The sequence below is a fragment of the Cetorhinus maximus genome, chromosome 1, assembly GCF_964194155.1.
Source record: "Cetorhinus maximus chromosome 1, sCetMax3.hap1.1, whole genome shotgun sequence".
Lineage (NCBI taxonomy): Eukaryota > Metazoa > Chordata > Chondrichthyes > Lamniformes > Cetorhinidae > Cetorhinus > Cetorhinus maximus.
The window spans coordinates 52,184,922-52,209,588 of NC_135879.1; the positions used below are offsets into that span (position 1 = coordinate 52,184,922).

At 45.1% G+C, this 24,667-nt stretch overlaps 1 long non-coding RNA gene across 1 annotated transcript in view; it reads left to right on the forward strand.

The window, feature by feature from the left end:
• Positions 1 to 19,819: 19,819 nt before the first annotated feature.
• LOC144683734 (uncharacterized) overlaps positions 19,820 to 24,667 on the forward strand; it is a 28,409-nt gene continuing 23,561 nt past the window's right edge. Inside the window, exons 1-2 of the long non-coding RNA XR_013577330.1 lie at positions 19,820 to 20,052; positions 20,868 to 20,984. This is a non-coding gene — a long non-coding RNA (uncharacterized LOC144683734). The remainder of the gene's footprint in view (positions 20,053 to 20,867; positions 20,985 to 24,667) is intronic.

Consider the following 24,667-nt stretch of genomic DNA (forward strand, 5'->3'; position numbering starts at 1 on the left):
CAGCTACTAACACTTCCAGTTATTTAGTCAGTTTTTTTTTGGATGTCTAGAATTGAACAGCAGGTGTAATTGGCTTGGATAAGGGACTAATGAGCTGAAAGTTATATATGAAAGTGGTGATGAGATGAGATAGTAATAGGGAAATATTGATTTGCATATACATTAAAAGCTGCCATAAATAATACAATTCAGCAAATGGATCACTATCATTTGATATCTGAAAATGTTTTTCACTCTGCATAAGTGAAGAAAGCAGCTGAAAAGAAAGTGTTAGAACAGTGTTTGATACTTGTAACAGTGATTGAACTCCAGCTGCTTTGTGAAAGCAGATAGTGATAGGTGTATCCATTTCTGTTTTGAAATCCTCTTATTTTTCTCCCACTCATTAACCACATGTATCCATGTTATCCTGTTCAGGTATTTGCAATGCCTTTGCTTGAAGGGATCGTCAGTCAGCAAATTTCTCTTCTTCCCTCATTTGAGAACATAAGGGCCGTTCAGCCTCTTGAGCATATTCTGCATTTTTTAGCATTCGGAAATGCAAGAGTGTGAACTGTCAAAGCAGGAATTTGAACACTCATCTCCTTCTCAACTTGCACTGCTACCACTGGGACATTTTGATTGCCAGTGCTGGAAATGGATGCCACTGTTAGAGATGCTGTGCCACAACTGATCTCCATTCAGGTATTTGTTCTCAATTACAGTTGAACTAATCAAAGCCTATTTTAACCAACTGTGAGTTGTTAAATTGCTTACAGTCAATAGCAAAAGTAAGTACCTGACGCTAATGAAATCATTTTCAGTTTTTGATATGTTTTCCAGTTCCTGTGCACAGTCAGTTGCAATGGTTTTTAGCAGTCAGGAAGCAAAATATGCAGGTCTTAAAGAAGGCAGTGTTCAAAGATATGGGATGTGCACATCCTTCCTCATGCAAGTGAGCTTCAGTACAATACAGATGCAAAGTCTGATGGCAAATCTGTTATCTATGTGTTGTACCTGTAAATGGGGAGTGGGGGGTGGAGAGTGGAGCGCAGAGATAGAACCTATTGGTTAGAACCTATTTTGGGGTGCATAATGGACAATGCAAATAAAGCTTGTGCCTCAACCAAGAGGTCGGAGCATCACCCAAATTTGAGACTCGGGCCTCAGTTGAATAACTTGGGCAAGCTACCAGTGTCTGGCATACCTCTAGAGGCAGCTTGGCCATTAGTGGTGTTCTAAGTTGGGCCACCTTCCTTGTTGGGAGAGACTCTAAGTTAAGTTAATGGACAAGGGGTAACGAGAACTGGTGACCACCAATCATGCATTGGCAGCGGCCCTCAAGCTGGCTGTAAAGCTGGGTCAATTATTTCAACTCATTAGAACTTTAAACAAGAAATTATTGGAGTCTGCAACAAAGAAAATGTAATAATTGTGGGAACTTTAATCTTCGTATAGGCTGGGACAATCAAATTGCCAAGAATGGTCTAACAGATGAATTTGTAGAATGCTTTTGTGGCAGTTCTTGGAGCAGTACATAGTGGAAGTGACTAGGAATAAAACTATCTTAGATCTAGTATTGCGTAATGAAGCAGGGTTAATAAGCAACGTCATAGTAAAAGATCCACGGAAATAGTGATCATAATAACACTGAATTCCATGTTACATTTGAAAGTGACTTATTCCAATTGCAAACAAAAATCTTAAACTTAAAGTAAATTACATAAGTATGAGGGGAGAACTGGCTAAGGTTAATTGGGTAAAAAGATTCAAAGATATGAAGGTAAATGAACAGTGGGAAATATTTAAAGAAACAATTCAAAATGTTCAACAAAAATACATTGCACTGAAGAACAAAACCAAAATCTCAGCAAGAAGGACACATTCATGGCTCATGGAAGGTGAGGGTAGTATTAGATTAAAAGAGGAGGTTTACAATGTTGCAAACAACAGTAGCAAGTCTGAGTGTATTAGAAACCAGCAAAGGGACACCAAAAAGTTGATCAAAAGGGAAAAATAGCCAGAAATATAAGAACAGATTGTACGAGCTTTTATAAGTATATAAAAATGAAGAGAATAGCTAAAGTAAACATTGGTCCCTTAGAAGCAGAGACATGAGAAATTATCATGGGGAATGAGGAACTGGCAGAGGCACTAAAAAATATTTTCTGTCTTCACAGTAGAAGGCACAAGTTTCATAACAGAAATAGACAATGACACTGGGGCTAAAAAGTGAGGATATTAGGGAAATTAATATCAGCAGAAATAAAGTATTGGAGAAACTTAAGGGACTAAAACCCCCAGGACTTGAATGTCTACACCATAGGGTTCTAAAAGAGATTGCTGCAGAGATAGTGGATGTGCTAGCTATGATTTTCCAAAATTCCTTAGATTCAGGAACAGTCCCAGTAGATTGGAAGTTGGCAAATGTTACACCGCTTTTCAAGGATGGAGGACGAGAGAAAGCAGTGAACTACAGGCCAGTTAGCCTAACATCAGTTGTTGGGAAAATGCTGGACTCTATTGTTAAGGAAATATTAACAATGCACTTAGAAAAGCATAGTATGATTAAAACAAGTCAACATGGTTTTACTAAAGGGAAATCCTGTTTGTCAAATTTATTAGAGCTTTTTGTGGATGTGATTAGTAGGATAGATAAAGAGGAACCAGTAGATGTAGTATACCTGGATTTCCAAAACGCATTCGATAAGGTGCCGCGTAAAAGATTAATAGGCAAAATAAGGGCTCATGGAGTTGGGGACAATATATAAGCTTGGATAGAGGATTGTTAACAGATAGAAAACAGGTGGGCATAAATGCCACTTTTTCAAGTTGGTAGACAGTGAATAGTGGAGTTTTGCAAGCATCAGTGTTGGGATCTCAGCTTTTTACAATCTATATTAATTACTTAGATGAAGAGACAGGGAGTAATGTATCTGACTTGGCTGATGATATCAAACTAGGTTGAAAGGTAAGCTGTGGGGAGGACACAGAGAGGCTGCAAAGAGATAGACAAGTTAGGTGAGTGGACAACAAGGTAGCCGATGGAATATAATATAGGGAAATGTGAGGCTATTCACTTTGGTTGTAAGAATAAAAAAAAGAATATTTTTTAAAAGGTGAGAAACTTATAAGAATTGATGTTCAAAGAGATTTGGGTGTGCTGGTACAAGGAATGCAGAAAGTTAGCATGCAGGTATAGCAAGCAATTAGGAAGGCAAATGGCATTTTGGCCTTTATTGCAAAGGGTTTGGAGTACAAAAATAAAGAAGTCTTGCCACAGAGGGAACTGAGAATTTAACTATCAATGGTGAATGTTTGCTAACATTGGACACCTTGACCTTTAACCATCCCAATAAAATGCCACATAATCTCATCTCTATTTCCCTGGTGGCTTTCCTGACCCCAGGAAGCTGTAGCTACTCAAATTAATTTCAATTCAGGCTCCCAATTGCATTATAGGAGCTTGAATTAATTACCATAATAAGTGTCCTGCCTTTCCATAGCGGGACACTTTGACACCTGACTATCGGTTACCATAACGATAGGTAAAGGGTCAGGTTCCCTGAATTTCACATTTTAAGCGTCCCCACCCAATCATGAGGCAAAGGGAGGGAAGCTAATATCAATTCCATTAACTCTCTTCCTTTCTCAATAGATGCTGACTGACTCTACTGATACCTTCCAGTTTTCTATTTTTAATTTCAGATTTCCAGTATCTGCAGTATTTTGCTTTTGTTTCAATTATTCAATATTTCTGCAAATTTACTATCAGTAGTTGTTCATCCCTTCTTGGCTCTATTTTTTTCCTTTATTGATTTTCCTTTTTTATTTATGCATTTGTTTAACAACTCTATTTCTCTTTATGTTGCTTGATAACTTGATTTTGTAGTTTCTTTTTGCCTTCCTAATTTTGACTTCTTTCTCAAACTTTCCCTTTTGTTATCCTCCCCTTTATTGACTATATACTTATTGTATGCATTTTTGTTTCGTTTTAATTTTATCTCTTATCTTTATCTCTTTATTCATCCATGATGCTTTATATTGGCCAGTCTGTTCTTTTTTTTAACCAGAATTTATTTCTCCTGAACTCTTGGTCTTCTTGTAAAATGTTGAACTGACATTCTATCGCGTTATGTGTCATTTTTTTCTAGTTTATCTTTCTTAGTTCAATTCTCATCCCCTCAAAATTAGATTTTTCCTATCTATTACTTTTGTCTGTCTTACTTATGTCTTGCACAACCAATCTTGAACCTTATTATCTTGTGCTCATGACTACCCGGATATTCCCCAAGGCTCAATTTTTTTTTATCACCAGCGATGATCACTCTCTTGTTGGTTTGCTTGCATGCTGGGAAGCTGTTGATTGGTGACCAATGACCTTAGTTATATTTTTAGGGCCCCACTGAACACCAGCAATGGATTTCAAAGAATGTGCAGGAAGATATGTGAGGAGGCAGTGGCATAGTGGTATTGTCAATGGACTAGTATTCCAGATAGCTGGGGTAATTCTCTGGGGACCTGGGTTTGAATCTCACCATGGTAGATGGTGAAATTTGAATTTGATAAAAATTTGGAATTAAAAGTCTAATGATGACCACAAAACCATTGTTGATTGTTGTAAAAACCCATCTGCTTCACTAATGTCCTTACCTGGTCTGGTCTACATGTGACTCCAGACCCACAGCAATGTGGTTGACTCTTAACTGCCCTCTGAACAAGGGCAGTTAGGCAATAAATGCTGGCTTAGCTAGTGATGCTCACATCCCATGAACAAATAATAAAAAAAGTCTCTTCACACCATACCTACACTACATGGACTGCAGTGGTTCAAGAAGGCAGCTCACCACCACCTTCTCAAGGGCAATTAGGGCTGGGCATTAAATGCTGGCCCGCCAGTGAAGCCCACACCCCATGAATGAATAAAAAAAGCAGTGATTGAAAAGTTTTTGCAACTCTAGTGCAAAATGGAGTGGTGGGGGTTGAAATAAACCACCTGGGTGTGGCTCAAAGCAAGGAATGAAACTGATGTATTTGGGACAACATTCCCCAATGAAACCTTCCCCTCCCCAACATGAACTAGCATTAGTTTCATTCTACACTTCATATTGTCCCTTTGACAATATCCTTAACGGCAAACAACCTATCTATCATTTGACTACCCAAAATAACATCATGGCCTGAATTTTTCCCGTGTTGGGCAGGCTTGGTGGGAGAGGGCGGGCGTGGTTGGGAACCCGACCGCCGCCCGTGATCGGGTCTGCACCGCCATTTTATGCGGGCAGGCCAATTAAGGCCCGCCCAGCATAATGTGAGTCTCCGGCATCAGTGTGAAGGGGTGGGCAGGGGCAGGAGCTCAATGTCCGCCAGGTCCAATGGCGACCCGGTGGCCAATTCAAAAACGGTGCAGGCAGCCATGCGAAGGCTGCCATTGGCTTGGAGTACTGTTGCCATGCAGAACAGGGCAGGCGGGAGGGCAGTTCAGCGGGGCAGTCGGCCCCGAGGTTCTCTGATGAGTGCCTCGCTGCTCTCCTGGAAGAGGTGGCAGCACACTGGGAAATCCTTGTCCCCAGGGACAGGAGGAGGAGGCCCCCCCCCACTACCTCACCAAAAATGCCTGGGAGGAGGTGGCATCCAGGTCAGTTCCCATGATGTGGTGAGGCGCACATGGGTGCAGTGCCGCAAGCGCTTCAATTAACTCCTGCGATCGGGAAGGGTGAGTACCGTGTTGGATTGGGTCACTTGGCACAGTAGTTAGGTGCAGCCCCCACCCCCCCCAGACCTCAGAGTTCTTAGAGTGTGAGTGGCAAATGTCAGTGAGGCAGCATCTGGGCAAGGGGGTGAGCCCTGGCTGCTTGGAATGAGTGTCTTGTGACTCCAGGGTCATGAATCGGATGAGCCCTGTGAAGTGTTCCTCAGGCGGGGTTGGCCAGGCTGCAATGGCAATGCAGGTACAGGGTGGACTAATCAATGCTTCTCACTCCTTTCAGGAGAAGACATCCCACAATAATGCTGAATGGTTGCAGACTGATAGGGGACTGCCCCACCTTCTAATCCTGTCCAAATACGAGCAGGAGGCCCTGGAGCTGGAGAGGCGCCATGCGCCCAGGTCAACTGGCCGCGGTGAGGCTGGGGTGCCACAGGGAGGTAAGACTGCAGTGCACTGAGGTCAGAATGTCTGTTGTAGCAACCATTCCACTTTTGTCCCTATATGGATGTGAGCCTCCAACATGGAATCCCCATTGATAATGGAAAGATGAGGGCACCCTGATCCGGGTGTCAGGCATGCACAGTAATAACTTCAACTAATGACATATCCTTGTTCTTCCTTTCAGGCTCACCAGGAGACCCTCGGGGTCAGGAACCTGAAGGCCCGCCACTCATCCCAGAGGACACAGATGATAGAAACGCACCAGCATCACACCCTCACCGCCAGGCAGGCACCAGCGCAGATACCAGCACCTCGGTGGGCATTAGATAGTATCTCGATACACAGTGGTGAGGCCACTTTACACTCGCTTGAAATGCAGGCGGAAGCAGAGAGTGCCCAGGGCGCCGGCAGTCGGAGGAATGCTGGGGACCAGGAACATGCTCAGTCGGTGGCTGATGATGGGTCTCTGGAGTTGTCCCTGAGGCAGCAGATGCTGGAGGATCTGGCGGAGATACATGAGGGAATGCGTGCCATGATCTCCGTTGTGGAGGAGTCCATGTGGAGCATGAGCAATGCAATAACCCTCATTGCCGAGCGCACCGCCTCCTCCATGGAGAGAGTGGCGATTCCCATGGAGAGGCTGCTCCGGTAGCTGAATCAGGGGTTCCTGGGGATGTGCTTGGACCTGCAAGCCCTCACAGCGGCAATTACCTCAGGTGGTCAGGGTCAGTGTGGGAGATGGATTGGGCATCCAGTATTCCAGCTAGGTGCCCATCCATCAATGGCGAGCAGGGAGGTCCAAAGTGACCTGGCATTGGCGCACGAGCTGCTTGATGTCTCTGCGGGCTCTTCTTAGGGCGCTCCGGATGAGGGCAGCAGCTCCTCTGCCCCTCTGCCTGTGACCATGGCATCTGATGAGGTTGCGGTGATTGGGGAGATGTCAGCCGTGCCACTGGCAAGCACTCCCAGGTGGGGCCAGAACAGGCTCCATGGGCCAGAGGACACCCGCCAAGGTCATCAAGGCCAATAGGACAGCAGAGTGAGCAGGCTGTCTCCAATGCCGGTGCCAGGGAGGGGGGAGCATCTAGACGTAGCACCCACAAACGCAAACTTAAAACACCTTAGGCACACCATGGGCTTACCACTGGTGTTTTTTTTGCCCTACTTTTATGTTATTTATAAGTAGGTGTGATGGAGAAAACCTTTCCATTTAATTTGCTTTATGTATGCCAGACACCACACCAGTAAATGTGTTTGTGTTCAACAAGCCTCTGGGCGTTTCATTAGTTCTGCAGGTGCAGGGTAACCCATGATGTTATGAGTGACTTGTTTATCATTGAGCTTTATTGAAATGGAACAAAGTGCATGTTGTTCACCAAGCAAATGTTCCTGTCAGGTATTGAGTGTGGAGCCTGCAGCCCTGGCATTTGGTGGTGGTTCATCTTTGGTAAGCTAGCTGAGGAACATTGGATCAAAGCCTCCCTATGTCCCTGCCTCCCTGGAGGTTGTGCAGGTTGGCGTCTATCCCTTCAGCGTTCTCCTGTGCATGCTCGTCCTCGGACTCACTACCGGACTCACCGTCTGCTGCCACAGCAGCTGATTCAACATTTTCTTCCTCCATTGCGTCCCCATTTCCAGCGCCAGATTGTGGAGAGCGCAGCATGCAATCACCATCAGTGACACACGATCTGGGGGGATTAGAGCGCCCCCTGAACGGTCCAGGGAGAGGAAGCGCATCTTGAGAAGACCGATGGTTCTCTTTACCACCGCCCTTGTGGAGGCATGGCTCCTATTGTACTGCCGCTCAGCCTCTGTTCTTGGATGACGGAGAGATGTCATGAGCCACCTCCTGAGGGGATAGCCCTTGTCACCCAGCAGCCATCCATCAAGCTGGGCTGGAGCACTGAAGAGACCCGGCACCTGGGAATGTTTCAGGATGTAGGCGTCATGGGAGCTGCCTAGGTACCTTGCACAGACTTGTAGAATCAGCATCCTATGGTCACACACTATCTGCACCTTCATGGAGTGGAAGCCCTTCCTGTTGACGAAGGCACTGGGCTCACCTGCTGGTGCCTTGATGGCCACATGTGTGCAGTCTATTGCACCCTGGATGCGGGGGAAGCCAGCAGTCGCTGCAAAGCCTCTGGCTCGCTCTGCCTGGTTGGCCTTGTCCTTGCGGTAGTGAATGAAAGTCAATGCACGCCTGACTAGAGCATCTGTCACCTGTGGACGGCTGACTGGGAGACTCCACAAAGATCACCCACCGACCCCTGGAAAGAGCCGGAAGCATAGAAGTTGAGGGCCACTGTGACCTTCAGCACCACTGGCATGGGGTGTCCACCCACACAGTTGGAGCTGATCTCAGGGCCGATCATCTGACAGATGGAGGTCACTGTCTCCCTTGAGAGACGGAGCCTCCTTTGGCACTGCACCTCAGACATATTGAGGTAGCTGCATCGCTGCCTGTAAACCCTGGCAGCAGGATAGTGACATCTTCTGTGGCCCCTTCCACCTTGGACTTCCTGTTGGCCCTGCGCCCCTTGTGCCTGCGCCTGTCCTCCCACAGGTCCCTCCCCTGGAAGCTGCATAGGGACACCTGGCCCCCTCTCCCTTCTGCCCCTCTCTTCCTCCTCAGAGGAGGTCCCTCCAGTGGAGACCACAATCCCCATTCCCAGGGTAAGGGAAGGCTGTCTGATACCTGGAAGGCTCCAAGTGTTATGGCTCCTCCGGAGTCCTGAACTGAAGACTATTATTTCTGTCAAAGCAGCTCTGAAGTGAAATGAAATTGTCCTGTTCACACAAGCAAGCAGCAGCAACTTATAAACTAAAGTTCTAACAACTCACATTAGCAAGCCCACTCATTCTTATCCTGCCCGTGGTTGAGGTTTTTGAAAATGTGACCTACCCACCTGCCCGTTGCACTGGTGTGATGGCCTGAAAATCGCACGGGCTGCGCAAAATCAAATTCAATTGGTACCTCAAGGGCCTTAACAGGCCCGTTAATTAATGGTGGGCACGCCTCCGTCCTCATAGCGCCCACCTACTGAAATATTGCAGTGGTGTGCGGTGACTTTGGGACGCACGTTCAACGTCATCGCGCGTCATTTTATGTTCCGGCGTGTCGGGCCCGCCCCCACATGCCGAATGTAAAATTCTGCCCCATCTTACAGGCAAGCACACAATTGCTCTTTTCTCCATATCAGATTTAAAGGTTGTCAGGAATATGCAAAAGACTAAAGATAGATTAATGGATACTTCAGAATGGGATATGAAAAGCACTTTATGCCTGAGTAACCTGGCTAACTCATAAGATTTTGTCGCTAATGAATTATAAATAAAGCATTTTCTGCACCCAGTCCTCAAGTATGTACAACCTCTTATTATGCAGTGCTGTAACTGTTGAGAACATCTGTAGTCTTATGAGTGTTCAGTAAGTCAGATGGTGCCATTTATCTCTGCAGATCACTTTTTTGACCTCTGTGGATGACCAATTCATTATAGAGACATTTAATTCTTCTAACTTAGCATCTCATTCTACATTCTGCTAGGAAGCTAGATAAACACAGAAGGGAAAAAGGAAGAGAAGGATATGGAGTGAGATAAAGAAGGGTGGGCAGAAGTTGGTGTAGGCCATAAGAACTGGCATGGAGCTAACAGTTGGAATGGAAGCAGAAGAGTACACTAAATAGCAATAATAGTTAGGAATGACATTGCTTCTCATATAGGTGAGTAAATTAACTGCTTGTTGTTGGTTGAAAGCCAGAAAATGAATTGGATGACCAAATGTCATTCCTTTGAATAAGATAATATGAAATAAGATGGTTTTGTGCTAAACCTTGAGCAAACTCCAGTTTACTTCAATACAATAGCTTACCGCCACATCCATCATACACCTGGTCAATATTATCAGCTTTCAGAAATAAAACTCTCTGAATGGAGTCATGAGGCCTAAATTGCCTAAACCCTGAAAAAAGGCGTTGGGAATGTGGAACATAATTAACCCATGCCAGCTCATTACGATGCACAATTCCTTTCTCTTGCAGCATAAGGTGATGAATAAAATGAAGTAGCAGGAACTAACTGAAGGAGGACAAATGCACTTTCATGTTTTACCCTCATGAAGGAGACAGTGCTGGCCAAGATGGGAATGGACATAGTTGAGATCATGGCCACTGACAGAGCTTTAGGGATTGATACTGCGAGCATCTACAAACTTCATCCTCCTTCTCTCATTCCTCTTCTTCCTTATCCCACAATTGCTTCTGAATGACAAACTGGAGATGGCAGAAGTATACACTTCTCTCCCGCAATCACAACCCAACCATTGTCTCTTTGTCGTTTTAGATAATCAAGAATTGAACCTTCCCTGTCACTGGGGGAAAAGGATGACAGTGAAGATGAACACAGTCATTTGATCTTAACACTCAAAGCTTCAGCCTAAGAGACTGAAGCTGTTCCCAATTCAGAGGCTGTGATCAAGGATGAAACTTCAGGTGGTGAGACATTGGGTAAAGTGCAAAGGAACTAGGGTGGGGAAAAAGGAATCTGTATCTGTCAGCTCACCAGGAGGCAAGATTAGGCACTACTGCTGCTATCAAAATGAGAAGAAGGTTGATAGGTGTAATTAATCAAATGCTTGGTGCATTGAGAAGCCTGCGGGAAAACCTACATGCACTGTCAAGGTGCACGGAGGAATCTAGCATCAACTTGAGACAGGGCTTTGTGCAAACCTTGGAGCTCATATTTTCTACCTCCATTAGCACATCCTTGAAAATCACCATGGTGCAGCATCTGATGGTTGATACCACAGTTAGCATTATAATACAAACAGGAGATACCTGGCATCTGAGTGCTGCATTGGAAGCAGAGTCTGCACCCATCATGCTTCTGATATCACTCTTGAAGGAGCTTCCAGAGTGTCACAGCAGTCAACCAATCACCTCATCAAGATTGCTGAGGTGTCTGTCAGACAGCCAGCCATTCCCAGACTGCTGCAGCCCAGACTGAGATGGAACAGCCTGAAGCCAGGCCTTCTAGGTCCACAGCTGCTTGAGGCTGCCATCCAAATGAAATGAATTGAAGGTCATCAGCCTTCCACCAGCCATGCTGCAGACATAAGGGAAGCATCTTATAGAAAGGCTAGGACAGTGTTATGGACAGGAGGGGGTTAAATTTAAAATACTACCATCCGTAAACAGAAAGGTGTTTTTGATTTTTAATTTCCCCCTTTTCCCCAACCCTTCAGATTTGGAGAGGTCCAATCCTCTATTTATAACCCTACAGCAATGGGGAACCTCAACGTCCCTCCAAGTGCTCCTTCCCCTCAAGGAGTCAGGCCGGGGCCCTCGGTCATCTGAGGGAGGAGGAGAGACACAGGACACCTCTGGGTCATCCAATCAGTAATCTCAGAGGCTGTCCTCTCCCTCCAAGTCCCCATTGCCTGTGACCCCCTCAATCTCATCCTCTGTCACTGCAGAGGGAGCAGCAACCCACGGGTGATTCTGGGGGGAAAAGTGTGTGTGTGTGGCAGGGCCTTTTGGAGCCTCGTGCGATCACTCTCCCATGCATGCAAATCCTTCATGTTTCACGCTCATCTCAATGTCCTGAGCAGATTCAATGCTGCCTGCTGGGGTTCACTTTCAGTTGTGCATCTGACCCTTCTCCCTTTGCACCCCTTCCTCCCCTAGAATCCCTTCTCCCGGCAACTTCTTTCCCCCCAGAACCCCACCGCCACCCCGTCCTTCCACCCACCCCCAGACTCCCCCTTGCCCCACTTAGTCCCTCCCCCTTCCTACAGCCTTATCTCTTCTATCACCCCTCCCCCCTCCCAGCTACTTCCTCCAGCCTTACCTCTTCCTCCAGTTTCACTTCCTTCCTCCAGCTTTACTCCTCCCCCCCCTTCCTGACTCCTTTCTCCACTCTTACTTCTTCCTCCACCCTTACTCCCTCCCCTCTCTGCGTCCCTTCCTCCCCCAGACACCCTCCACTCTCTGCACTCCCTCCCTTCTCCGCACTTCTTCCCTTACACCTACCTCCCCAGTTGCCATCTTCACAGAATCACAGTGCAGATGAGGCCCTTCAGCTCATCGAGTCTGCACCGACATGTGAGAAACACCTGACCTACCTACCTAATCCCATTTACCAGCGCTTGGCCCACCACCTTCCCAGGCAGTGCATTCCAGGCCGTCACCACCCTCTGGGTAAAAAGGTTTTTCCTCACATCCCCCCTTAACCTCCTGCCCCTCACCTTGAACTTGTATCCCCTCGTGAATGACCCTTCAACTAAGGGGAACAGCTGCTCCCTATCCACCCTGTCCAAGCCCCTCATAATCTTGTACACCTCGATCGGGTCACCCCTCAGTCTTCTCTGCTCCAACGAAAACAACCCAAGAAAAATAATTTTATAAAGTAGCCAGGGTGACGTAGATTTATATGTATGTTTTCTTTCATGTCTTCTGATCATGACAATAGGCACATGGAAGACAAGAACTAAGGAAATATACATTCAAAATACTGCAGGTGATGGAAATTTGAAAGAAAAACAGAAATGCTGGAAAAACTCAGTCTGGCAGTGTGGAGCGAGAAACAGGGCTAACATTTCACTTCATTTGATGTAAGGTCATAGATCTGAAACTTATGTTTGTGTTTGTTATGTAATGAGTGAATATATAAAATTGGATTGGAATGTGGTGGTTTTTATTTTTGTACAATCAGAAAATGGACAATGTGTTCAGTGATTGAGGAAAGATAAGGAGTATGGAATTGTTGGTGAATGGGGAGATGTGGTTGAGTTTACTGTGATTACTCATGAATAATGTGATCACACAGAGTCTGGGTAGAAAGGGCTGTCCTTTCTCTTCCTCCAGTTCCTTTTGCACTTACTCCTCCTCCTCAGCTTCTTGCCTGATTGGTGGCGGCAAGGATTGTTCACTCATAATGGCCAGTTTGTGCAACATGCTGCATTCTACCACAAATCTTTATTTAATTCCTTCATGGGATATGGGCATTGCTAGCAAGGCCAGTATTTTTGGCCCACCCCTAATTGCCCTTTTACTGAGTGGCTTTCTAGACCATAAAACACAGTTAAGAGTCAACCGCATTACTGTGAATCTGGAGTCATATGTAAGCCAGACCAGGTAAAGATTCCCTAAAGGGATTAATGAACCATGTGGGGTTTTTTTTTACAGCAATTGATAGTTTCATGGTCACCATTATTGAGCCTAGTTTTCAATTCCAGATTTTATTGATTGAATTTAAATTCCACCAGATGCCATGATGGGATTTGAACCCATATGCCACCTGGGCCTCTATTTCACTAGTCCAGTGACATTGTATGTCTGCTGTATACAAGTGCATGAATTGGTCCAGAGTCATCAGGCATGTCATGAGTGAATAATCCTTGTCACCTAGTGACCAGCCTTTGACTCGCCATGGTGGGCCAAATACTGTAGCATAGATGACTGCTGCAGAATGACGAAATTGTGACTGCTGCCAGTATAACGAGAATTTGTCTGCATGACATGCCGCCTGTGCTCACACACCTGTGGCATACTGATGGAGTGAAATCCCTTTTGATTCATGAAAATATCTGAGTTCACATGAGACACAACCAAGGCAATAGCACACTGCAACATGGGGAAGTCTGCAATCGGCACAAACTCTTGGGCTTGTTTCACCTGCTTATTACTGGAAAGTGAGAATGAGATTAAACTGATTCTCTGGGCTGGATTTAAAACTCCCCCACTCACAGGTTTGAAGGCTTGAGGGACACATTAAATGCAGAGGGTGGTTTGCCTGCCCCCAATCCACCCACCCCAGCCCCCCACTGCAATTATACCAGCATCAGGGTTGGTCTCGGTGGTCTGCCAGTGGGCCAATTAAGGCAATTGATGCCCACTTAAGGACTTCATCCTGTCACTGCTGGCATTTAACCAGTTGCAGTGGTGGGAGAGGGCCACGCCAGGCAGTTAGCCTGGCATGTTTTCATGTGTGGGTTGAAGGTGGGCGGTGGATCTCTCCCTAATTGGTCCCATGGGCCCATTGGAGGCCCCCTCCAAGTGAAACCACCCTCCCCTCTGCCCAGGTTGCCCTTCCCCATGGTCTTTCAAGCTCTGGCCCCCCCTTCCTTGCTGATCCCTAGCCCACTTCCGAATATTTACAAAGTGCCGATCCATCGCAGCTCACCTCCTCATCACCCGAGTGCAGTACTGGCAGTGGCCACAACTCCCACACTTCCATTGGTGCTACTGGTACATCATGAACTGCTGGCCTTTGATTGGCTGGCAGCTCTTTGATGCTGGACTTTCTAGCCCTGAGGGGTAGAAATCCCACCTCCAGATTTTTTACAGCCAACTGGCTGCTAAATGACTGTGGGACAGCTGTTCTTCCGCTGGCAGGCTCCCCATATAATTCAGCCCTCAGTGTATGGAGAAATTCAATTGCCTCCTTTATACAGCACTGCACTCCAAACTGCCTTAAACTTCAGCAGCAGCATGAATGGAGCCATGCAAATGAAAGCCATGGTCACCTTGTCAGCCACAGGCTTTGAACTCTGAGTTGTGGCTGCAGCATCTGGTAGATTTCAGTCAAGACCTCTTTCCTGAAGATGTCTCATACATTAATCCTCACTGAAGTTGAGATAAGAGAATTAAAGGGTGAGATGTGATTGCTTAATACCATTTCTAGTGGCTCTATGTGGAATACGTTGATTCCCTAAGGACAGGCCGTGGTGACGGTCACTACCTGCAGGTCCTGTTTGGTTACATGAATGGATTTCTACCTTTTGCTCCCTAAAGACCCTCGACGGATATAACCTTCTGTTGACAGCCCTTCTGCCTCTCTGCTTCCTCCCTCTTCTAGTAGTTTGTCCTGCACTGTGTGGACTCTTTTCATTCTGCCAATCACGCTCAATTCCAATAGGAGTGTCTAATAGACCATTCCTGTCTGGAAGCAGCCTGTTTCAACACAAGCTGTTAAATGAACAACAACTTACTCCAACAGCAGGCAAACCACTCCCTGTAGGTTATTGGAACTTTAGGCAATACAGAAAAATCCATAAGCACATAAAATTGCTCCAAAAGCCAAAATAAATAATCCAGCAACTAACTTGCAAGCAGTTCATGATCCCTTTAAACAACGCTGCTGAGGGTTACATTATTTCATTGAATGTCGTGTTCTGCTATTTGAGGATAAGACAAAGCATTGGCTAGAGTATAGAGATGGAAATGGCAGAACTGGCATCAAATCAGCATTGCACACTGTTTCACGTCATGATCCACCTGCTCCCAGAGGTGTTAAGTGCGCACAGGCAAGCTCCTTTAATAAAGATAAAAACAAAAAGCTAAAAGCTACTGCGGATGCTGGAAATCCAAAACAAAAACAGAATTACCTGGAAAAACTCAGCAGGTCTGGCAGCATCGGCGGAGAAGAAATCAGTTAACGTTTCGAGCCTTCATGGCCCTTCGGCAGAACTGAAGCATAGTTAGAAGGGAGAAATATAAATTGGTTTAAGGTGGGTGGGGGGGGAGAGACACATTGAGGGTGTGGTGATTGTGGAGATGAGCAGATAATCAAAAGATGTCACAGACAAAAGGGTCAAAGAGGTGTTGAAGGTGGTGATATTTGTCTGAGAAAAGTGCTAATTAAGAATGGAAGACAGGATATTCAAAGTACAGCTCTAGTGGGGGTGGGGTGGAAAGACTAACAAGGTTTTAGTTTAGATTTAAAAATAATGGGTGGGGAAAGAAGAATCTATATAAATTATTGAAGAAAAAGCGGGGGGGGGGGGTGAAGAAACGGGGTGGGGATGGGGAGTTTAAGATCTAAAGTTGTTGAATTCAATATTCAGCCCGGAAGGCTGTAAAGTGCCTAGTTGGAAGATGAGGTGCTGTTCCTCCAGTTTGCGTTGGGCTTCACTGGAACAATGCAGCAAGCCAAGGACAGACATGTGGGCAAGAGAACAGGGTGGAGTGTTAAAATGGCAAGCGACAGGGAGGTTTGGGTCTTTCTTGCAGACAGACCGCAGGTGTTCCGCAAAATGGTCGCCCAGTTTGCGTTTGGTCTCTCCAATGTAGAGAAGACCGCATTGGGAGCAACGAATGCAGTAGACTAAGTTAGGGGAAATGCAAGTGAAATGCTGCTTCACTTGAAAGGAGTGTTTGGGCCCTTGGACGGTGAGGAGAGAGGAAGTGAAGGGGCAGGTGTTGCATCTTCTGCGTGGGCATGGGGAGGTGCCATAAGTGGGGGTTGAGGAGTAGGGGGTGATGGAGGAGTGGACCAGGGTGTCCCGGAGGGAACGATCCCTACGGAATGCCGCCAGGGGGGGTGAAGGGAAGATGTGTTTGGTGGTGGCATCATGCTGGAGTTGGCGGAAATGGCGGAGGATGATCCTTTGAATGCGGAGGCTGGTGGGGTGATAAGTGAGGACAAGGGGGACCCTATCATGTTTCTGGGAAGGAGGAGAAGGCGTGAGGGAGGATGCGCGGGATATGGGCTGGACACGGTTGAGGGCCCTGTCAACGACCGTGGATGGAAAAGCTCGGTTAAGGAAGAAGGAGGACATGTCAGAGGAACCGTTTTTGAAGGTAGCATCATCAGAACGGAGGCGAAGGAACTGAGAGAATGGGATGGAGTCTTTACAAGAAGCGGGGTGTGAGGAGCTGTAGTCGAGGTAGCTGTGGGAGTCGGTAGGCTTGTAATTATATTGGTGGACAGTCTATCATCAGAAATTGAGACAGAGAGGTCAAGGAAGGGAAGAGAAGTGTCAGAGATGGACCATGTGAAGATGATGGAGGGGTGGAGATTGGAAGCAAAATTAATAAATTTTTCGTCGGGACCTGGAAAAATTTATTAATTTTGCTTCCAATCTCCACCCCTCCATCATCTTCAATTTATATTTCTCCCTTCTTCTAACTATGCTTCAGTTCTGCCGAAGGGCCATGAAGGCTCGAAACGTTAACTGATTTCTTCTCCGCCGATGCTGCCAGACCTGCTGAGTTTTTCCAGGTAATTCTGTTTTTGTTCTCCTTTAATAAAGCAGCATCCTGTGCACTTCCTGTTGGAAGCATGCAAGCATTGTGGGCCTTATGTTTGAGGGCTAGGTGGCTGTGTAGCATCTAATTAATGGGCACATGTCCTCCAAGTTAATATATGTTTTAGTACTTTAGTAGAATTGTTATTTCGATATCATTCAACCTTTCATTTTTCATTACCATTTAAACAAAGACATAAAGTATGTCTGGGCTTATTCCTAATGGCAGAAAAGACTTTGCAACTGCCCCAGATCAAGGTCTTTGCCCCCTTTTCCAATGACTGGCATGACTCCAATATGTTGCAGTGATAGTTTATTAAATTTTACATAAAGGTCAGTACCAGTATGTGCCTCAGCAGTAGATTACTGCACGGGATGAGAATTGTATCATCTATGCTGTGCTGTGTAGTTTCCATGCCCACCTCTTGGTATGGGTCTTAAAGAAGGCTCCCACCCTGCCTGGAGAGTCTTCTGTTTGTTGACAACCCCACCTGGGACATCTTCTATCCATTGTTCCTTGACCACCCTACCCTGACTGATGTTGCCTCTACTTGGATTGGATCCTCTTCTTGTGTGATCACTGCTACCTGGTTGCTGGTGCTTTACAGCCTAACTCTGCAACTGGTCTCTCTTTTTTGCTACTTTTGAGGGCAGCTATAGAGGGTGATATTGACATAGCTGTTTCCCTTTTCAAATGATGGAATGGTCAATGAGGCATTGATTGTTTTCTAGATAAAGGAAGAAAATTTAGCCCACCTCATATCTTCAACCTTTCAGGGCAAAGTAGGTGTGGAGTAGGTGGTGTGACAGTGTTTGAGTGGTCTTTGAGATGTCATAACCCTTTGGTTAAGTAATCATCAGCCTACAGCACTGAGAAAGGATTATTCCCCATCTTGTCATTGTTTCTTCCAAGGCTGAAGGCAGCAGTTATAGGCCTGCTATCTTACATTCCTTGTCTGCTTTCAGGCCCATTATCTCCTACTTTGGTCCAATCTCAGACTAAAGGTTCTGAGGAACCTGCTGTGAGTAGAAACAGTTCCTTATATCTTGACCACAGCCTGGCTGACTTGTTAGTGTGGCTGTACTTCTGTGTCAGCAATTACACATTTTTAAAAACTATATTGCAGGCAGAATACTTCTTTTACCAAACAGTTTTAAAGTTATATCCTGCCAAACACCCTTGTGTGGTTTAATTACTGTATACTTTTTTGGTTAATACAGAAAGTTAATAGTAAAAGAAACATCTTCATAATGCATCAAGATACATATGCGGTCACAATAATACATTAATGTTCAAGAATTTTATCTTGATGTTTCCCCTTATGGGAAAGACTAGAACTAGGGACACTGTTTAAAAATAAGGGGTCTGCCATCAAAGACAGAGATGAGGAGAATTTTTTTCTCTCAGAGTGTTGGGAGTCTTTGGAACTCTCTGCCCCAGAGAATGGAGGCAGGACCATTGAATATTTTTAAAGCAGATGTAGATAAATTCTTGACTAAGAAGCGAGTCAAAGGGTATCGGAAGTAGGCGGGGGTTGAGGCCACAATCAGATCAGCCATGATCTTATTAAATGGGTTCGAAGGGGCTGAATAGCCTACTCCTGCTCCTAATTTGTATGTTCGTATGTTCCATTTGTTTATAGTCATTGAGTGTATTTTTTCTCAAAATAAAAGTGATTATACAAAATACATATTTGATATAGATTCAAAAGGTGGTGGAATAGTCTTTCATAGAGTCATGTTACAGAACAAGGATAATCTTTTGTGTCACTGGTAATTTTATTTAAGTCACACCAGAGAGGTAACAGAAAGAGAAGACAAAATGAAGAGTCATATCCTTTTAACCTAAGAGCAAGTCTGTGTTGCTTTTACCTCAGCACAGATGCTCTCAGAGATATGTCATCAGTTTTTCATAGTCCTAGTCATTTTCTGTGATTCCAGTTGCATTACCTGTGGTTGTGAAGGTCACTGCTGTCAAGAACTTTTATGGCGTGATTATGGAGATATCTCATGAGAAACTATGTTAAAGTGGCTGTGGAAAATTACTGATGCATAGCTAATAAGAGTTTCTCAATTACTACATTTTTTTAAAAGAAGGGGGCAGCAGGAAGTCAATTAACATAGTATTGTAGCATAGTCAGCTTTCTGAGGGTGCTTGGTTTTGTTGAATGTTCGCAGTATCTATCCAGAATCTCTCCCTATATATTAACGCTCATGACATTAGTAAATGTGTCCTTGCCAGTTTTCCAGGTTCAGCGTATCTTTTTCATTCTACCTCAATCTGTTCTGTCTGAAATGCTTGAATAAGGAGCTATGGGATGACTGTGGCAGTGCCATCAAGTCACAGCTGATAGCTCCACCACATAGTGCAAACTCCTGCAGAATGCAACTCCAATAACCACAGAATTCCATGTTTCTGTGATTCAGTTTTGTAATATTGGGTGTAGTCTTCTTTTGTCTAGACAGTCTGGCAGGCATTCTTCACTAAGGGCCAGGGATATTTGCAATAAGGTATTCTAATGTAAAATATGTAATTAGAATAAAGAATTGCCTTTTACCATGTAGGATTTTAAAATTCATTTAGGGATGTGGGTGTCGTTGGCTAGGCCAGCATTTATTGTCCATCCCTAATTGCCTTTGAGAAGGTGGTGGTGAGCTGCCTTCTTGAACCACTGCAGTCCCTGTGGTGTAGTTACACCCACAGTGTTGTTAGGGAGGGAGTTCCAGGATTTTGACCCAGTGATAGTGAAGGAACAGCGATATATTTCCAAGTCAGGATGGTGAGTGGCTTGGAGGGGAACTTTCAGGTGGAGATGTTCCCATCTATCTGCTGCCCTTGTCCTTCTAGATGGTAATGGTCGTGGGTTTAGAAGGTGCTGCCTAAGCAGCCTTGGTGAGTTTCTGCAGTGCATGTTATGGATGGTACACACTGCTGCCAGGTGGTGGAGTGAAGGTTTGTGGGAGAGGTGCCTATCAAGTGGGCTGCTTTGTCTTGGATGGTGTCAAACTTCTTGTGTGTTGTTGGAGCTGACTCATCCAGGCAAGTGAAGAGTATTCCACCACACTCCTGACTTGTAGATGGTGGACAGGCTCTGGGGAGTCAGGAGATGAGTTACTCACTGCAGGATTCCTAATCTCTGACCTGCTCTTGCAGCCACAGTATTTATATGGCTAGTCCAGTCAGTTTCTGGTCAGTGGTAACCCCTAGGATGTTGATAGTGAGGGATTCAGTGATGAAGGGGTAATGGTTAGATTCTCTCTTGTTGGAGATGATCGTTGCCTGGCACTTGTGTGGCACGAATGTTACTTGCCACTTGTTAGCCCAGGTCTTTCTGCATTTGGACATGGACTGCTTCAGTATCTGAGGAGTCGCAAATGGTGCTGAACATTGTGCAATCATCGGTGAACATCCCCACTTCTGACCTTATGATGGAAGGAAGGTCATTGAGCAAGCAGCTGAAGTTGTTTGTGCCTACCCTGAGGAACTCCTGCAATGATGTCCTGTGTAGTAATTATTGTTTTGTTTGGTGTGCAATATACCTTTAATGAATAATACCTGTTAAGGAAGATCACACGACCTGTAGTAACCAATAGGAGAGTTGCGCGGGCTACCTCAGCAGTTAGGGTCGAGATAGAGTTGGAGTTGAAAGCACACATGTAGTTGCTGCTGAGTACATTGTAATGTTTCCATCCAAGAAATTTCTGCAGATCAACTCTATCACTCAACTCGGCCACCATTACAAAAACTGGCGATGAGGATAAAACACAATTGAATGGAATAAATCAAGTTGGAATGAAGTTGGCACTGTACCTCATCCAGCGATTGTAAGTAGCAAGCTCTGCTAGAACTGAAGAAGTTATCCCTCTCAAAATGCCACAATTTGGGAGACTTGATCCTTTTGAACCAGCCAAAGGCGATTGGTCTCATTACATAGAATGCCTTACATTCTTTATTCAAGTGAGGGAAGAGAAGAGGCGAGCAATCCTCGAGTACTTGTGGGAGCAAAACCTAGTCTGATTCGAAGTTTGTCAGTACCCAGTGCCCCAGATTCAAAATATTTTGGTGAATTGGTGGACCTCATGAAGGGCCATTTTCAACCAAAGCCCTCAGTCACGATGCAGAGGTTCAGGTTTAATTTGCGAAATAGAGCCCCAGGTGAGACAATTACATGTTGCGTGGCAAATTTGAAGCAGCTCACAGAACATTGAGAGTTTGGTACGACTCTGAATGACATGCTCAGAGATTGTTTAGTGTGGGGTGTGAATGAGGACTCTATTCATAAAAGATTATTGTCCAAAGTGAATCTGGATTTCAAGAAGGTGCTGGAGATAGTGGTGGCCATGGAAGGTGCAGTAAGAGATTAAAAAGCAATACAGGCCATAATTTTCCCGTCGGTGATTTGGGGGCGGGGCCCGCTTGCCGATGGGAAAATAACGCGGGATGACGTTGGGAGGAACCTCCGATGTCATCCCGGTCCATTTAAATTTTTAGGAAAAACAAAAACAGAAATACCTGGAAAAACTCAGCAGGTCTGGCAGCATCGACGGAGAAGAGCAAAGTTGACGTTTCGAGTCCTCATGACCCTTCAACAGAACTAAGTAGAAAAAAATTCAGGCCATTGGCAGGATCATTAAGCTCATTGAAAGACCTGCCCATCCAACCTTAAGGCTGACAGGCAGGCCAGGAGCCCCAGCGGGCTTCTGATAAAAGATAAAACCTCATCCACTGGCAGGATGAGGTTTCATCTCAGTTTTTAAAAAGTTTATTAAAGTTCCACTCATATTTATTAACATGTCCCATCTCGTGTGACAATGTCACATGAGGAGTACATGTTAATAATGTTTTTCTTGCTCTATTTTTAAAGTTTTTTAAACATTCAGCACTATCCCTGAGACAGCACTTAGTCTCAGGGAGCAGTGCGCTCTTTCGGGCGCATGTGCGAAAGAGCGCACTTTGACAGATGGGGAATCCCTCCACCCCCTGCACAGGAAACGCATAGTGCATGTAAAATGGCGGCCGGCCCCGTTTCGGCAACGGAATTCGGCTGCCTGCCCACCGCTGAGCTGGTGGGGCCCGCCCGCCCGTCAAGGTCAAAATTCTGGCCACAGTGTGCACAAAATTGTGCCATCCTCCACATCGGATGGGAGACCCCAGCCGAAAGGGGTGCAAAAATGCAAGACTCTGCCGAATAGCGGGAAACAGCCCCCGTTAGCTGAAGAATAAAAAAAATAACTTAGCAACAAAATCGAAAAATAATTTTAATAGAGGTAGAAACAATCAGTCTTTTGGCGAGTAGCAGTTTAAAAAATTGAATGTTACCATTGTCATAGAAATGGACATATGATGAGGCAATGAAAGGAAAGATTCAAGCAGGCTTGTAAACAAAAGAAGCAAACCAATGTAACCTACAATGTAAAAGAGCCTGAAACAGCAAACTCATTGTTTAATCTGAAAGTCGGAAAGACAGAATCAATATTTGTCACAGTGAAAGTAAATGGCAAACCTGTTAGAATTTAAGTAGACACGGGAGCTTCCACTACAGAATTGGGGAACATACTTTCAGATATTTGATTAATGCTGAATATCAATTGAGCTTAGAAGAAACAGCCGCCAACTCAAAACATATGGGCGAAGACATTCAAGTAAAAGGCATAAGCAGAGTAATTGTCCATTATGGAAGCCAATCGGCAAAGCTACTCTTGATGGGGGTAGCAGGTGAAGGGCCAAGCCCCCTGGGGTGAATTTGGTTAAAGGAGATTAAGTTAGAATGGGCTGAAATTTTCCAGTTACGAGCAAGCGGGCTACCAGAGCCATTTTGAAAGCATGCCACCATCTTCAAGAACGAATTAGGGAAAATCCATGTGGATCTGGAACCATCTGCTTGCTTCATGAAGGTGAGACCGGTACCATACGCCCTGCGAGAAAAAGTTGACACTGAACTGAACAGACTAGAGAAACTGGGCATTATACAACCTGTTTAGTTCTCAGAGTGGGCAACACCCATAGCTCCCATCCTTAAACCTGACCAAAGCGTCGGAATTTGTGGAGACTACAAATTGACGGTTAATAAAGTAGCTAAGCTAGACAGGCACACCATTCCAAAAATCAAAGACCTGTATGCCAAGCTGGCAGGGGGAAAATCATACACAAAGTTTGACATGAGTCATACTTATGAACAACTAGAGTTAGATGATGCCTCCCAGGAATTTGTTACAATTAAGACCCACAAAGGGTTGTACCAACATACACGACTGCCTCTCAGCCTCCGCTTTTGCCATCTTTCAGCGAACAATGGAAGGTTTACTGCAGGGACTGCCACAGGTTGTAGTCTATTTAGATGCTGTATTGGTGACAGGATTCACTGAAAAAAGGCATTTGGTAAACTTAGAAGAAGGTTTCTTGCAAGCTGGAGTGCATTTAAAAAAAAAAGTGCACATTCCAAGCGAAAGGAGGTAATCTATTTGGGTCACCGGGTAGATTCACAGGGCCTCCACCTGGTTGAGGAGAAAGTGAGCCATAAGAGAGGCACCTGCACCAAAGAACACCTCAGAACTCAAATCATTCCTAAGAATGATCAACTATTATGGGCGGTTCTTACCCAATTTGGCCCCCCTGCATTCTCTACTCAAAAAAAACCAATGTTGGTCTTTGGAAGCGCTCCAGAAAGAAGCTTTCATAAAGGTGAAACAATTTTGCACTCGTCCAATCTATTAGTCCATTACAGCCAGACGAAAGATTTGGTGCTGACATGTGACGCATCTCCCTACGGAGTGAGAACAGTGCTCTTTCATCGGATGGATGAATAATATTTGGAATATGGGCTTTGAAAGGCCAGCATTTATTGTTCATCATTGGTTTCCTGTACAACTGAACAGCTTGCTTCAGGGGGCAGTAAATGTTGGTATGGGACTGAAGTCACATGGTGGCCATACTGGATATGGACAGCAGGTTTCCTTCCCTAAAGGACATTAGTGAATCAGTTTTTACAATATTCCAACAGCTTTATGGTTACTTGTAATTATATCAGCTGGAAGAACAGATCATCCAATGGTACAGCACTCCCTTAGTGTTGTTGGATAGTCAGGATCAGATGCTCAATTTCCAGAGTAAGATTTGAATCCTTACTCAGAAGTGAGAGTGCTAAAAACTGAAATAGTAAATTTAATGCAGATATGTCAGCATGTGAAGCAGTTCAGAGAGGGTTCATATGATTGATACCTGGGATGGTTGTGGGGGCGGTGGGGGGTTATAAAGGTTGGGCAGGCTGGGTCTGTATCCATTGGAGTTTAGAAGATTGAGAGCTGATCTTATTGAAAAATATAAGATCCTGAGAGGACTTGACAGAGTGGATGCTGAAAGGATGTTTCCCTTTGTGGGAGAGACTAGAATTTGGGGACGCAGTTTTAAAATAAGGGGTCTCCCATTTAAGATGGAGATGAGGAGAATTTTTTTCTCTCAAAGGGTCATAAGTCTTTGGAACTTTTTCTTTGAGAGTGGTGGAGGCAGG